At 38.1% G+C, this 12,125-nt stretch overlaps 1 protein-coding gene across 3 annotated transcripts in view; it reads right to left on the bottom strand.

Annotated features, from left to right (window-relative positions):
* ZNF680 (zinc finger protein 680) overlaps nt 1-12,125 on the bottom strand; it is a 69,287-nt gene that overhangs the window by 26,849 nt on the left and 30,313 nt on the right. The window lies entirely within an intron of this gene.

Here is a 12,125-nt window from a genome sequence, read left to right on the forward strand (position 1 = left end):
AGACATACAAAAGAAAATAGGAAGGAAGTGAAAGCATTTCAATACAAAAATCAACAAGACACCAAGGATGACAGAGACAAAATCAGAGACAAAAGTAAAAGAATCAAATAAAACAATAAAATATTCTTTCTCTTTCAGAAAATTATCCAAATATATATATATGTAAAATTAACTTTCCAATCAAGAGATATACTTTCATTAAAGGGATTTATTAAAAGAATTTTAAGGCCGGGCGCTGTGGCTCACACCTATAATCCCAGCACTTTGGGAGGCTGAGGCGGGCGGATCATGAGGTCTGAAGATTGAGACCATCCTGGCTAACATGGTGAAACCCTGTCTCTACTAAAAATACAAAAAATTAGCTGGGAATGGTCGTGGGCGCCTGTAGTCCCAGCTACTTGGGAGGCTGAGGCAGGAGAATGGTGTGAACCCAAGAGGCGGAGCTGGCAGTGAGCTGAGATCGCGCCACTGCACTCCAGCCTGGGCGACAGAGCGAGACTCCATCTCGAAAAAAAAAAAAAAAAGAATTTTAAAAACCAAGATCCAACATGCCTTTTTACAAGGGCCAGGATAGATCTAATGATAAACAGAGACTGAAAGTAGCAAGACAAAAGTACACATTTCACGTAAATATTACTCAAATGAGAGAAGAAGAGGTCAAAATATTACACAAAATACATCTTAAGTCAAAAACTGTCATATTTTATGAAATATACCTGAAGTCAAACTCCAAAGAGACAAAGAAGAATTTTTTTTTTTTTTTGAGATGGAGTTTCGCTCTTGTTGCCTAGGCTGGAGTGCAATGGTGAGATGTCAGCTCACTGCAACCTCTGCCTTCCGGGTTCAAGCGATTCTCCTGCCTCAGCCTCCCTAGTAGCTGGGATTACAGGCACCCACCACCATACCCAGCTAATTTTTTGTATTTTTAGTAGAGACGAGGTTTCACTTTGTTGACCAGGCTGGTCTCAAATTCCTGACCTCAGGCAATCCACCCACCTCAGCCTCCCTAAGTGCTGGGATTATAGGCATGAGCCACCACGCCTGGCTCACAAAGAAGAATATTAAACAGTAATAGATTCATTTACTGGGAACCAATGACAAATTTGTATATAGCAGTGTGTGTGTATCTCACATTAAGTTTCCAAATATATAAAGCAAATACTGTCAGAATGAAAGAAACACATACAGAGCAATATAACTATAGTAGAATATTTTAATGCGTCACTTTCTGTAATAAAGATTTTAAAAAGACAAAATATTGGTAAAGAAACAGGACTTGAAGGGAGTATAAAACAATTATTAATAACAGAGGCATAAAGAACACTCAACAACATAATGATAAACAGCCTTCTCAATACCTCATACGAAATTCTCCTTGATAGAAAACCTGGTAAACCAAAAAAGAAGTCTTAACAAATTATTTAAAACTAAATTTTTATGGATTACTTTCTATGACCAAAATGAAATGAGTATAGAACAGTAAGAAGAAAAAACTGAAAAATTCACAAATACATAGAAATTAAAACAATACACTCTTGAGCATGCTTGTTGAAATGTTACAATAATTAATCTTGTGAAGATGTCCATCCTGCTCAATGTAATTTACAGATTTAATGCAATGTTGTTCAAATTTCTCATGCATTTTTGAAGAAATAGAAACAGCAACCCCCAAAGTATATAAAGTCTTAAGAGATAATAAAGTACCCAAAAATCTGCAATAAAATAAACAATTTTGAAGGCATTACAGTTTCTGATTTTGAAACACATTACAGAGCTACAGAATTGTAACAATTTGGTATGAGTACAAAGGTAAAAACGTACACTAGTAGAACAGAATGCGGCACATATATAAACTTACACATATATGATCATATAGGTCATTTGCATACCTGTAATTATTGCAGCATTGTTACTGAAAGCCAATAGGTAAAAGCAGTGCAAGTTTGTCACCAAATTACTCAGTAGATATAATTTAAAATACAAAATACTTAAATATCACCCAGTATTTAAAAAGCAGAAAATATTCTAACAACTATAAAGCTTGATGATATTGTGCAAAATAAAATGAGCCAGTCACAAAAAGACAGAGATTGTATGAGATACATGAAGCAGTTACACTCTTAGAGAAAACAGAGTGGTGTTTGAAAAGTGCCAGGAAATGGGTAAAATTCGTAGTTTTTTAATGGGTATTGATATTTAGCTTTGCAAGATAAAAACATTTTAGGAATATGTTGCACAACAATGTCAATATAATAGGACTAAAATAAACATTTAAAAGTATTCTATTGTAAATGTTATGTGTTTTTGACAAGTAAAAATAGACATACCTAAAAGAGATTATGATCGTTTGTAAATTATCTTTAAATAGAAAAGTTTTTCTCCCACACAAAAATAATATAGATCCATGAATAAATAGATGTTGAAATTAGGAGAATTTCTATGACTTCTCACCTAGTCAAGATTAAATAACCATTCGCAACAAACCTATACCAGAAATATGAAAGTCATAAAAAGAACAGGGAAACTATTTATACAGGTAAACACAGAGATCATTATATTGGTAGTAGACATATGGCTGATTCATATTTGACTTTGTTCCACACTGTCTTAAATTTTACAGAGTTAAATACTGGCATACTCAATTATAATATAAACTAAAAAACCAAAACAATTAACTCATGTGAGGTGGCATATCCTAAAATATATAACACAAAAATATAAAATTCCAAAAGAAAATTAAAACATGAAATGTAAAACTTACTGGACACCATCAAGTACATGAATATATTCATTAAAAAACTCTTAGAAGAAGAATGTAGGGAAAAAGTAATGTAGAGGTTACTTGTAGATGAAAAAGGCTAAGAACTTCCCAAATTTTGATGTAGTAATAAAATTCCTAACCAAGAATACTTGATTCAAGATTAGTGTACTTTAAAACCAGATAAAAATAAAGACTTTTCAAAATAAAAGGTGACAGTGTTATGATTCATTATGACTAGCACAGTTCTACATGAACGGCTACATAGTAGCCTGGCAAAGTGGATTATTTCTGTAATCCCACATCTTTAGGGAGGCCAAGGCAGTAAGATAACTTGAGACCAGGAGTTCAAGATCAGCCTGAGCAACATAGTAAGACTCTGCATATAAACAAACAGAAATGCTAAAATGAGTCCATTATTTAAAAAAAAAAAAATGATGCTGGACAGCATCATAAAACTATATATAAACATAAAGCTATTAAATGTAAATATACACACACACATACAATTCTTTACTCTCATAATGATGGAGCATAAAACCTTTAAAGTTATTCTATATGAGAAACTAAAAATAAATCTGCATAAATCTGTCGATACCCAATAAAAAATAATAGTTTTTAACATCAACAAAAAACTGGAAAACATATTAGTTTTTGCATTAAATTGAAGTTGTTATGAAATTAAAATATATTGTTTTAACTTTAAGATGTTTTATGTAATCTCCACTTTTCAAGATAATTACATTGTATTTCCAGAAAGTATGTGAAACAAATTTTAAAATAATCAAAGTATGTCACAACAAACTTAAACAAAAATTGGCAGGGCAAGGTGGCTCACACCTGTAATCCCAGCATTTTGGGAGGCCGAGGTGGGCCGATCACCTGAGGTCGGGAGTTCGAGGCCATCCTGGCCAACATGGCGAAACCCCTTCTCTACTAAAAGTACAAAAATTAACTGGGTGTTGTGGCAGGTGCCGGTAATTCCAGCTATTCAGGAGGATGGGGCAGGAGAATCACTTGAACCCAGGAGGCATTAGTTGTAGTGAGCCGAGATCACGCCATTGCACTCCAGCCTGGGCAACAAGAGCAAGATTCTGTCTCAAATAAATAAATAAATAAATAAACAAACAAAAATAAGCACTAAAATGAACAATGAAAAAGAAAACATATCTACAAGAAACACATAAAACAATAACAATAAACTGATAATAGTAACTTTATTTCTTTAAGCAATCATTTTAAAAATACATTAATTAAACTAATTAATAAAAAAAGGTGCTGGGCACAGTGGCTCACGCCTGTAATCCCAGCAGTTTGGGAGGCCGAGGAGGGTGGATCACCCGAGGTCAGAAGTTCAAGACCAGCCTGACCAACATGGAGAATCCCCGTCTCTACTAAAAATACAAAATTAGCCGGGCATGGTGGCACAGGCCTATAATCCCAGCTACCAGGGCAGCTGAGGCAGGAGAATCACTTGAACCCGGGAGGCGGAGGTTGTGGTGAGCTGAGATGGCGCCATTGCACTCCAGCCTGAGCAACAACAGCAAAACTCTGTCTCAAAAAAAAAAAAAAAAAGTGATCCCAGGACTTTGAGAAGCCAAGGTGGGCTGATCAGTTGATCTCAAGAATTTGAGGACAAATCTGGGGGCATCATGGTGGATGGGAGGCAGGACTAGATTGCAGCTCCAACTCAGGCGAACAAAGCAGTGTGTGGAGGCTTGCGTCATAAATTTTAGCTTCAGAATAACTGCAGGAATAAATCAGGAAACCTGAAATGACCCACAGATCCTCTGAATGAAGCAGACTGCTCCTACAGGACTCAGGAGACACCCCAAATACTGTGAGTATCCAAACTGCAGAAGTGGAAAAGTGAGATCCTTCACCTCTGAACATGCACCCCCACTGGGGAAACTGAAGGTCTAGTTTGTGGGAGAAGATGCCGACCTTACCTGGAGGTGAGTCAATTGAGAGCCAAGTGAAATATGGGGGTGGAAGAAGCAGCAGAAAAGGCCCTAGGAGCTCACTGGGTCCCCAAGCAGGCCATTCCTTCCTGGCATCACAAGGATCTTTTTGGAGGGCAGCCACAGGCACAAGAAAAACACCACAGGGAGAAGAAAACCTCCAGCTGAACTTTGTGACAATTTGAACCAGCTGAGAAGCCTCCGGGCCAGAACTCGGCAAAGGGCGAGAATCCATCAAATCCATCCTGCAGACTCCACAGGTCACAGGTCACAGGGCCGGGGAAGAACTAATGCCCTTTTCTTGCACAGCTAGGAGGTGGGTAGCCTGGGGCAAGTTCTTAGCCCTGCTTGCTAACTGTGTGAAAACAGTCTTGGTGCTGTTAGGTGGGGCACAGTAGGAGTGAGACCAGCCCTTTGGATTGTGTAGAAGTTGGTTGAGGCAGGTGACTGCCAGCTTTTCCCCACTTCCCTGACAACCTGCATGACTTGGCAGAGGCAGCCATTATCCTCCTAGGTACATAAATCCATTGACCTGGGAACTTCACCCCCATCCTCAAAAGCAGCCAAAGCAGTATGTACCCAAGGAGAGTCTGAGTTCAGACACACCTAGCCCTGCCCCTACCCAATGGTCCTTCCCTACGCACCCTCGTATCTGAACACAAAGGGCATATACTCTAAGAAGTTGTAAGGCCCCACCCACTGGGTTCTTTTTCACACTACCACAGCTGATGCTCTCTAGAAAGCACCACTTCCCAGAAGGAGGCAAATCAGCACAATAAGAGAGCATTAAATCACCAGTGCTAAGAACACTGGAAGAGTCCATTTCACCCCCGCTACCACCTCCACTGAAACAGGTGCTGGTATCCACAGCTGAGAAACCCATAAACAGTTCACAACACAGAACTCCGGGCAGACAACTCTTAGTTCCAGCCCAAAGTCTGGTAGATTTGCTGGGTGGCTATACCTAGAAGAGAGATAACAATCAATACAGCTCGGCTCTCAGGAAGCCACATCCACAGGAAAAGGGGAGAATACCAAATAAAGGGAACAAAAGAATCTGAAAAACAGCCTTCAGCCCTAGACCTTCCTTCTGACAGAGCCTACGCCACTGCGAAGGAACCAAAAAACCAAATCTGGTAATATGACAAAACAAGGCTCTTTAACACCCCCAAATTATCACACTAGCTAACCAGCAATAAATCCAAACCAAGAAGGAATCCCTGTTTTACCTGAAAAAGAATTCAGGAGGTTAGTTATTAGGCTAATAAGAAAGGCATCAGAGAAAGGTGAAGCCCAGTGCAAGGAAATTCAAAGAACAATACACAAAACAAGGGGAGAAATATTCAAGAAAATAGATAACATAAAAAACAATCAAAACTTCAGGAAACACTGGACACACTTACAGTAAAGTCTCAGCAATAGAATTGAATGAATAGAAGAAAGAAATTCAGAGCTCAAAGACAAGGTCTTCAAATTAACCCGATCCAACAAAGACAAAGAAAAAATAATAAGAAAATATGAACAAAGCCTCCAAGAAGTCTGGGATTATGTTAAATGACCACACCTAAGAATAATTGGCATTTGTGAGAAAGAAGAGAAATCTAAAAGTTTGGAAAACACATTTGGGTTGATAACTGAGAAAAGCTTCCTCAGCCTTACTAGAGACCTAGACATCCAAATACAAGATGCACAAAGAACACCTGACAAATTTATCACAAAAAGAGTATCACCTAGGCACACTGCCATCAGGTTATCTAAAGTTAAGACAAGGAAAAACATCTTAAGAGTTGTCAGACAAAAGCACCAGGTAACCTATAAAGTAAAAACTATCAGATTAACAGCAGATTTCTCAGCAGAAATCCTACAAGCTAGAAGGGACTGGGGCCCTATCTATCTTCAGCCTCCTCAAACAAAACAATTATCAGCCAAGAATTCTGTATCCAGTGAAACTAAGCATCACATATGAAGGAAAGATATAGTCTTTTTCAGACAAACAAATTCTGTGATAATTCATCATTACCAAGCCACTACTACAAGAACTGCTAAAAGAGCTCCAAATCTTGAAACAAATTTTGGAAATACACCAAAACAGAACCTCTTTAAAGCATAAATCTCACAGGACCTATAGAACAAAAATACAATTTAAAAAGCAAAAACAAAAAAACAAAAACCAAGGTACACAGGCAACAAATGGCACGATAAATGAAATGGTATCTCACATCTAAATACTAACATTGAATGTAAGTGGCCTAAATCTGCCACTTAAAAGATACAGAATGGATAAGAATTAACCAACCATCTGATGCCTTCAAGAGACTAACTTAACACATAAGAACTCACATAAAATTAAAGTAAAGGGGTGGAAAAAAACATTTCACGCAAATGGACACCAAAAGTGAGCAGGAGTAGCTATTCTTGTATCAGACAAAACAAACTTTAAAGCAGCTGCAGTTTAAAAAGACAAAGAGGGACATTATAGAACAATAAAAGGCCTTGGCTGGTTCAATCCCAGCACTTTGGGAGGCTGAGGCAGGTGGATCACAAGATCAGGAGTTCAAGACCAGCCTGGCCAAAATGGAGAAACTCCATCTCTACTAAAAATATAAAAATTAGCTGGGTGTGGTGGCAGGCATCTGTAATCCCAGCTACTCGGGAGGCTGAGGAGGAGAACTGCTTGAACCCAGGAGGCGGAGGTTGCAGTGAGCCAAGATCGTGCCACTGCACTCCAGCCTGGGCAACAGAGCGAGACTCCATCTCAAAAAAAAAATTAAAAAAAAAAAAATAATAGTAATAATAATAATAATAAAAGGCCTTGTCCAACAGAAAAACATCACAAACCTAAACATTCATGCACCTAACATTGGACCTTCTAAATTTATAAAACAATTACTAATAGACCTAAAAAATGTGATAAACACAGTAAGAGTGGGGAACTTCAATAGTCCACTGACAGAACTAGACAGATCAAGACAGAAAATTAACAAAGAAATAACGGACTTAAACTATACCTTGAAACAAATGGACTTAACAGATGTATACAAAACATTCCATCCAACAACCGCAGAATACACATTCTACTCAACAGCGGGTGAAACTTTCTCCAAGACAGACCATATGATAGGCCACAAAACAAGCCTCAATAAGTTAAAGAATATTGAAATTATATCAAACACTCTCTCAGACTACAGTGGAATAAAACTAGAAATCGGCCGGGCGCAGTGGCTCACGCCTGTAATCCCAGCACTTTGGAAGCCCGAGGTGGGCAGATCACGAGGTCAGGAGATCGAGACCACCCTGGCTAACATGGGGAAACCCCGTCTCTACTAAAAAATACAAAAAAATTAGCCAGGCATGGTGGCAGGTGCCTGTAGTCCCAGCTACTCAGGTGGTTGAGGCAGGAGAATGGCGTGAACTCAGGAGGTGGAGCTTGCAGTGAGCCAAGATCGTGCCACTGCACTCCAGCCTGGGCAACACAGTGAGACTCTGTCTAAAAAAAAAAAAAAAAAAAAAACCTAGAAATCAACTCCAAAAAAACCTTCAAAACCATGCAAATACATGGAAATTAAATAATCTGCTTCTGAATGATCATTGGGTCAACAATGAAACCAAGATGAAAATTTAAAAATTTGTCTAACTGAATGACAATAATGACCCAACCTATGAAAACCTCTGGGATACAGCAAAGGTAGTGCTAAGAGGAAAGTTCATAGCCCTAAATGCCTACATCAAAAAGACTGATAGAGCACAAACTGAGACTGTAAGGTCACACTTCAAGAAACTAGAGAAACAAGAAAAAACCAAATCCAAATGCAACAGAAGAAAGGAAATAATCAAGATTAGAGCAAAACTAAATGAAACTGAAGCAAAAAAATACAAAAGATAAATGAAACAAAAAGCTGTTTCTTTGAAAACATAAATAGGCCAGGCACGGTGGCTCACGCCTGTAATCCCAGTACTTTGGGAGTCCCAGGGGGGCGGATCACGAGGTCAGGCGACTGAGACCATCCTAGCTAACACGGGGAAATCCCATCTCTACTAAAAATACAAAAAATTAGCCGGGCATGGTGGTGGGCACCTGTCGTCCCAGCTACTCGGGAGGCTGAGGCAGGAGAATGGCCTGAACCTGGGAGGCAGAGCTTGCAGTGAGCCGAGATCGTACCACTGCCCTCCAGCCTGGGCAACAGAGAGACACTCCATCTCAAAAAAAAAAAAAAAGAAAAGAAGAGAGAAAATCTAAATAACCTCAATAAGAAACAAAATGGGAGATATTACAACTGATACCACATTAATACAAAAGATCATTCAAGGCTACGATGAATACCTTTACACACATAAACTAGAAAACCTAGAAGAGATGAATAAATTCCTGTAAAAATAAAACCCTCCTACCCTGAACAGACCAAAAGCAAGTAGCTTTTAAAATGGTAATTTTAGAATTACCAACAAAAAAAGTCCAAGACCAGACAGATTCACAGCAGAATTCTACCAGACACTCAAAGAAGAATTGGTACCAATCCTATTGACACTATTCCAGAAGACAGAGTAAGAGGGAACCCTCCCTAATTCATTCTATGAAGCCAACATCATGCTAATATCAAAACCAGAAAAGGACATGATCAAAAAAGAAAACTACAGACTTATATCCCTGATGAACATAGATGCTAAAATCCTTAACAAAATACCAGCTAACTGAATCCAACAACATATCAAAAAGATAATCCATCATGATCAAGTGAGTTTCATACCAGGGATGCAGAGATGGTTTAATATATGCAAGTCAATAAGTGTGATACACCACATAAACAGAGTTAACTCACATGATCATCTCAATAGATGCAGAAAAAGCATTTGACAAAATCCAGCATCTCTTTATGATTAAAACTCTCAGCAAAATTGGCATACAAGGGACATACCTCCACGTAATGAAAGTCATCTATGACAAACCCACAGCCAACATAATACTGAATGGAAAAAAAGTTGAAAGCATTCCCTTTGAGAACTGAAACAAGACAAGGATGCCCACTCTCACAACTCTTCTTCAACATAGCACTGGAAGTCCTAGCCAGAGCAATCAGACAAGAGAAATAAAGGGCATCCAAATCAGTAAAGAGAAAGTCAAACTGTCACTGTTTGCTGGTGATATGATCTTTTATCTTGAAAACCCCAAAGACTCCTCCAAAAAACTCCTAGAACTGATAAAAGAATTGAGCAAAGTTTCCAGGTACAAGATTAATGTACACAAACCAGTAGCTCTTCTATACACCAACAGTGACCTAGTGGAGAATCAAATCAAGAACTCAACCCCTTTTACAGTAGCTGCAAAAATAATAAAATACTTAGAAATATACCTAATCGATTACATGAAAGACTTCTACAAGGAAAACTACAAAACACTGCTGAAAAAAATCATAGACAACACAAACAAATGGAAACACATTTTATGCTTATGGATAGGTAGAATTAATCTTGTGGAAAATGATCATACTGCAAAAAGCAATAAACAAACTCAATGCAATCCCCATCAAAATACTACCATAATTATTCACAGAATTAGAAAAAAACAATTCTAAAATGTATACAGAACGAAAAAAGAGCCCACACAGCCAAAGCAAGACTAAGCGAAAAGAATAAATCTGGAGGCATCAGACTACCTGATTTCAAACTATACTATAAGCCATAGTTACCAGAACAGCATGTTACTATTATAAAAATCGGCACATAGAACAACGGAACAGAATAGCGAACCCAGAAATAAACTCAAGTACTTACAGCCAACTGATCTTTCAGAAAGCAAACAAAAACGTAAAGTGGGAAAAGGAAACCCTTTTCAACAAAATGTGCTGGGAAAATTGGCTAGCCACATGTAGGAGAATAAAACTGGATCTTTATCTCTCACCTTATACAAAAATAAACTCAAGATAGATTAAGGACTTAAATCTAAGACCTGAAACTATAAAAATTCTGTAAGATAACATTGGAAAAACCCTTCTAAACATTGGCTTAGGCAAGGATTTCATGACCAAGAACCCAAAAGCAAATGCAATAAAAACAAAGATAAATAGCTGGAACTTAATTAAACAAAACAGCTTTTGCACAGCAAAAGGAACAGTCAGCAGAGTAAACAGACAACCCACAGAGTGGGAAAGGATCTTCACAATTTATACATCTGACAAAGGACTAATATCCAGAATCTACAATGAACTCAAATCAGCAAGAAAAACACAAACAATCCCATCGAAAAGTGGGCTAGGGACACGAATAAACATTTCTCAAAAGAAGATATACAAATGGCCAACAAAAATATGAAAAAATGCTCCACATCACTAATGATCAGGGAAATGCATATCAAAACCATAATGCAGTACCACCTTACTTTTGCAAGAATGATCATAATCAAAAAATCGTAAAACAGTAGATGCTGGCACAGATGTGGTGATCAGGGAACACTTCTACACTGCTGGTGGGAATGTAAACTAGTACAACCACTATGGAAAACAGTGTGGTGATTCCTTAAAGAACTAAAGGTAGAACTACCATTTGACCCAGCAATCCCACTATTGGGTATCTACCCACAGGAAAAGAAGTTACTATCTGAAAAAGATACTTGCACACGCATGTTTATAGCAGCACAATTTGCAATTGCAAAATCATGGAACCAACCCAAATGCCCATCAATCAACAATGGGATAAAGAAACTGTGGTATATATATAGGATACTACTCAGCCATAAGAAGGAATGAATCGATGGCATTTGCAGTGACCTGGATGAGATTGGAGACTATTATTCTAAGTGAAGTAACTCAGGAATGGAAAACCAAACATTGTATGTTCTCACTGATATGTGGGAGCTAAGCTATGAGGATGCAAAGGCATAAGAACGATACAATAAACTCTGGGGACTTGGGGGGGCTCGGGTGGGAGGGGGGCAAGAGATAAAAGGCTACAAATAGGGTGTAGTGAATACTGCTTACATGATGGGTGCACCAAAATCTAAAAAATTACCACTAAAGAACTTACTCATGGAACCAAACACCCTATAGAAAAATAAAATTTAAAAAATAAAAGAGAATTTGAGACCAGTCTGGACAACATTGTCTCTATCAAAAATACAAAAAAACTAACTGGATGTGATGGTGCATATTTGTAACCCAGCTACTGGAGACGCTGAAGTTAGAGAATTTTCTAAGTTTAGAAAGTTGAGGATGCAGTGGGTCATTAATTATCACGCCACTGCAAACCAGCCTGGTTGACAGAGCGAGGCCACAAGAAAGAACAAAAGAAAGAAAGGAAGGAAGGAAGGAAAGAAGGAAAGAAGGAAGGGAGGGAGGGAAGGAGAGAGAGAGAGAGACAGAGAGAGAGAAAGAGAAAAAGAAATAAGACGCCTGAATGGCTTAAGTAAAAAAGCA

This window comes from Gorilla gorilla, chromosome 6 (assembly GCF_029281585.2).
Source record: "Gorilla gorilla gorilla isolate KB3781 chromosome 6, NHGRI_mGorGor1-v2.1_pri, whole genome shotgun sequence".
NCBI lineage: Eukaryota > Metazoa > Chordata > Mammalia > Primates > Hominidae > Gorilla > Gorilla gorilla.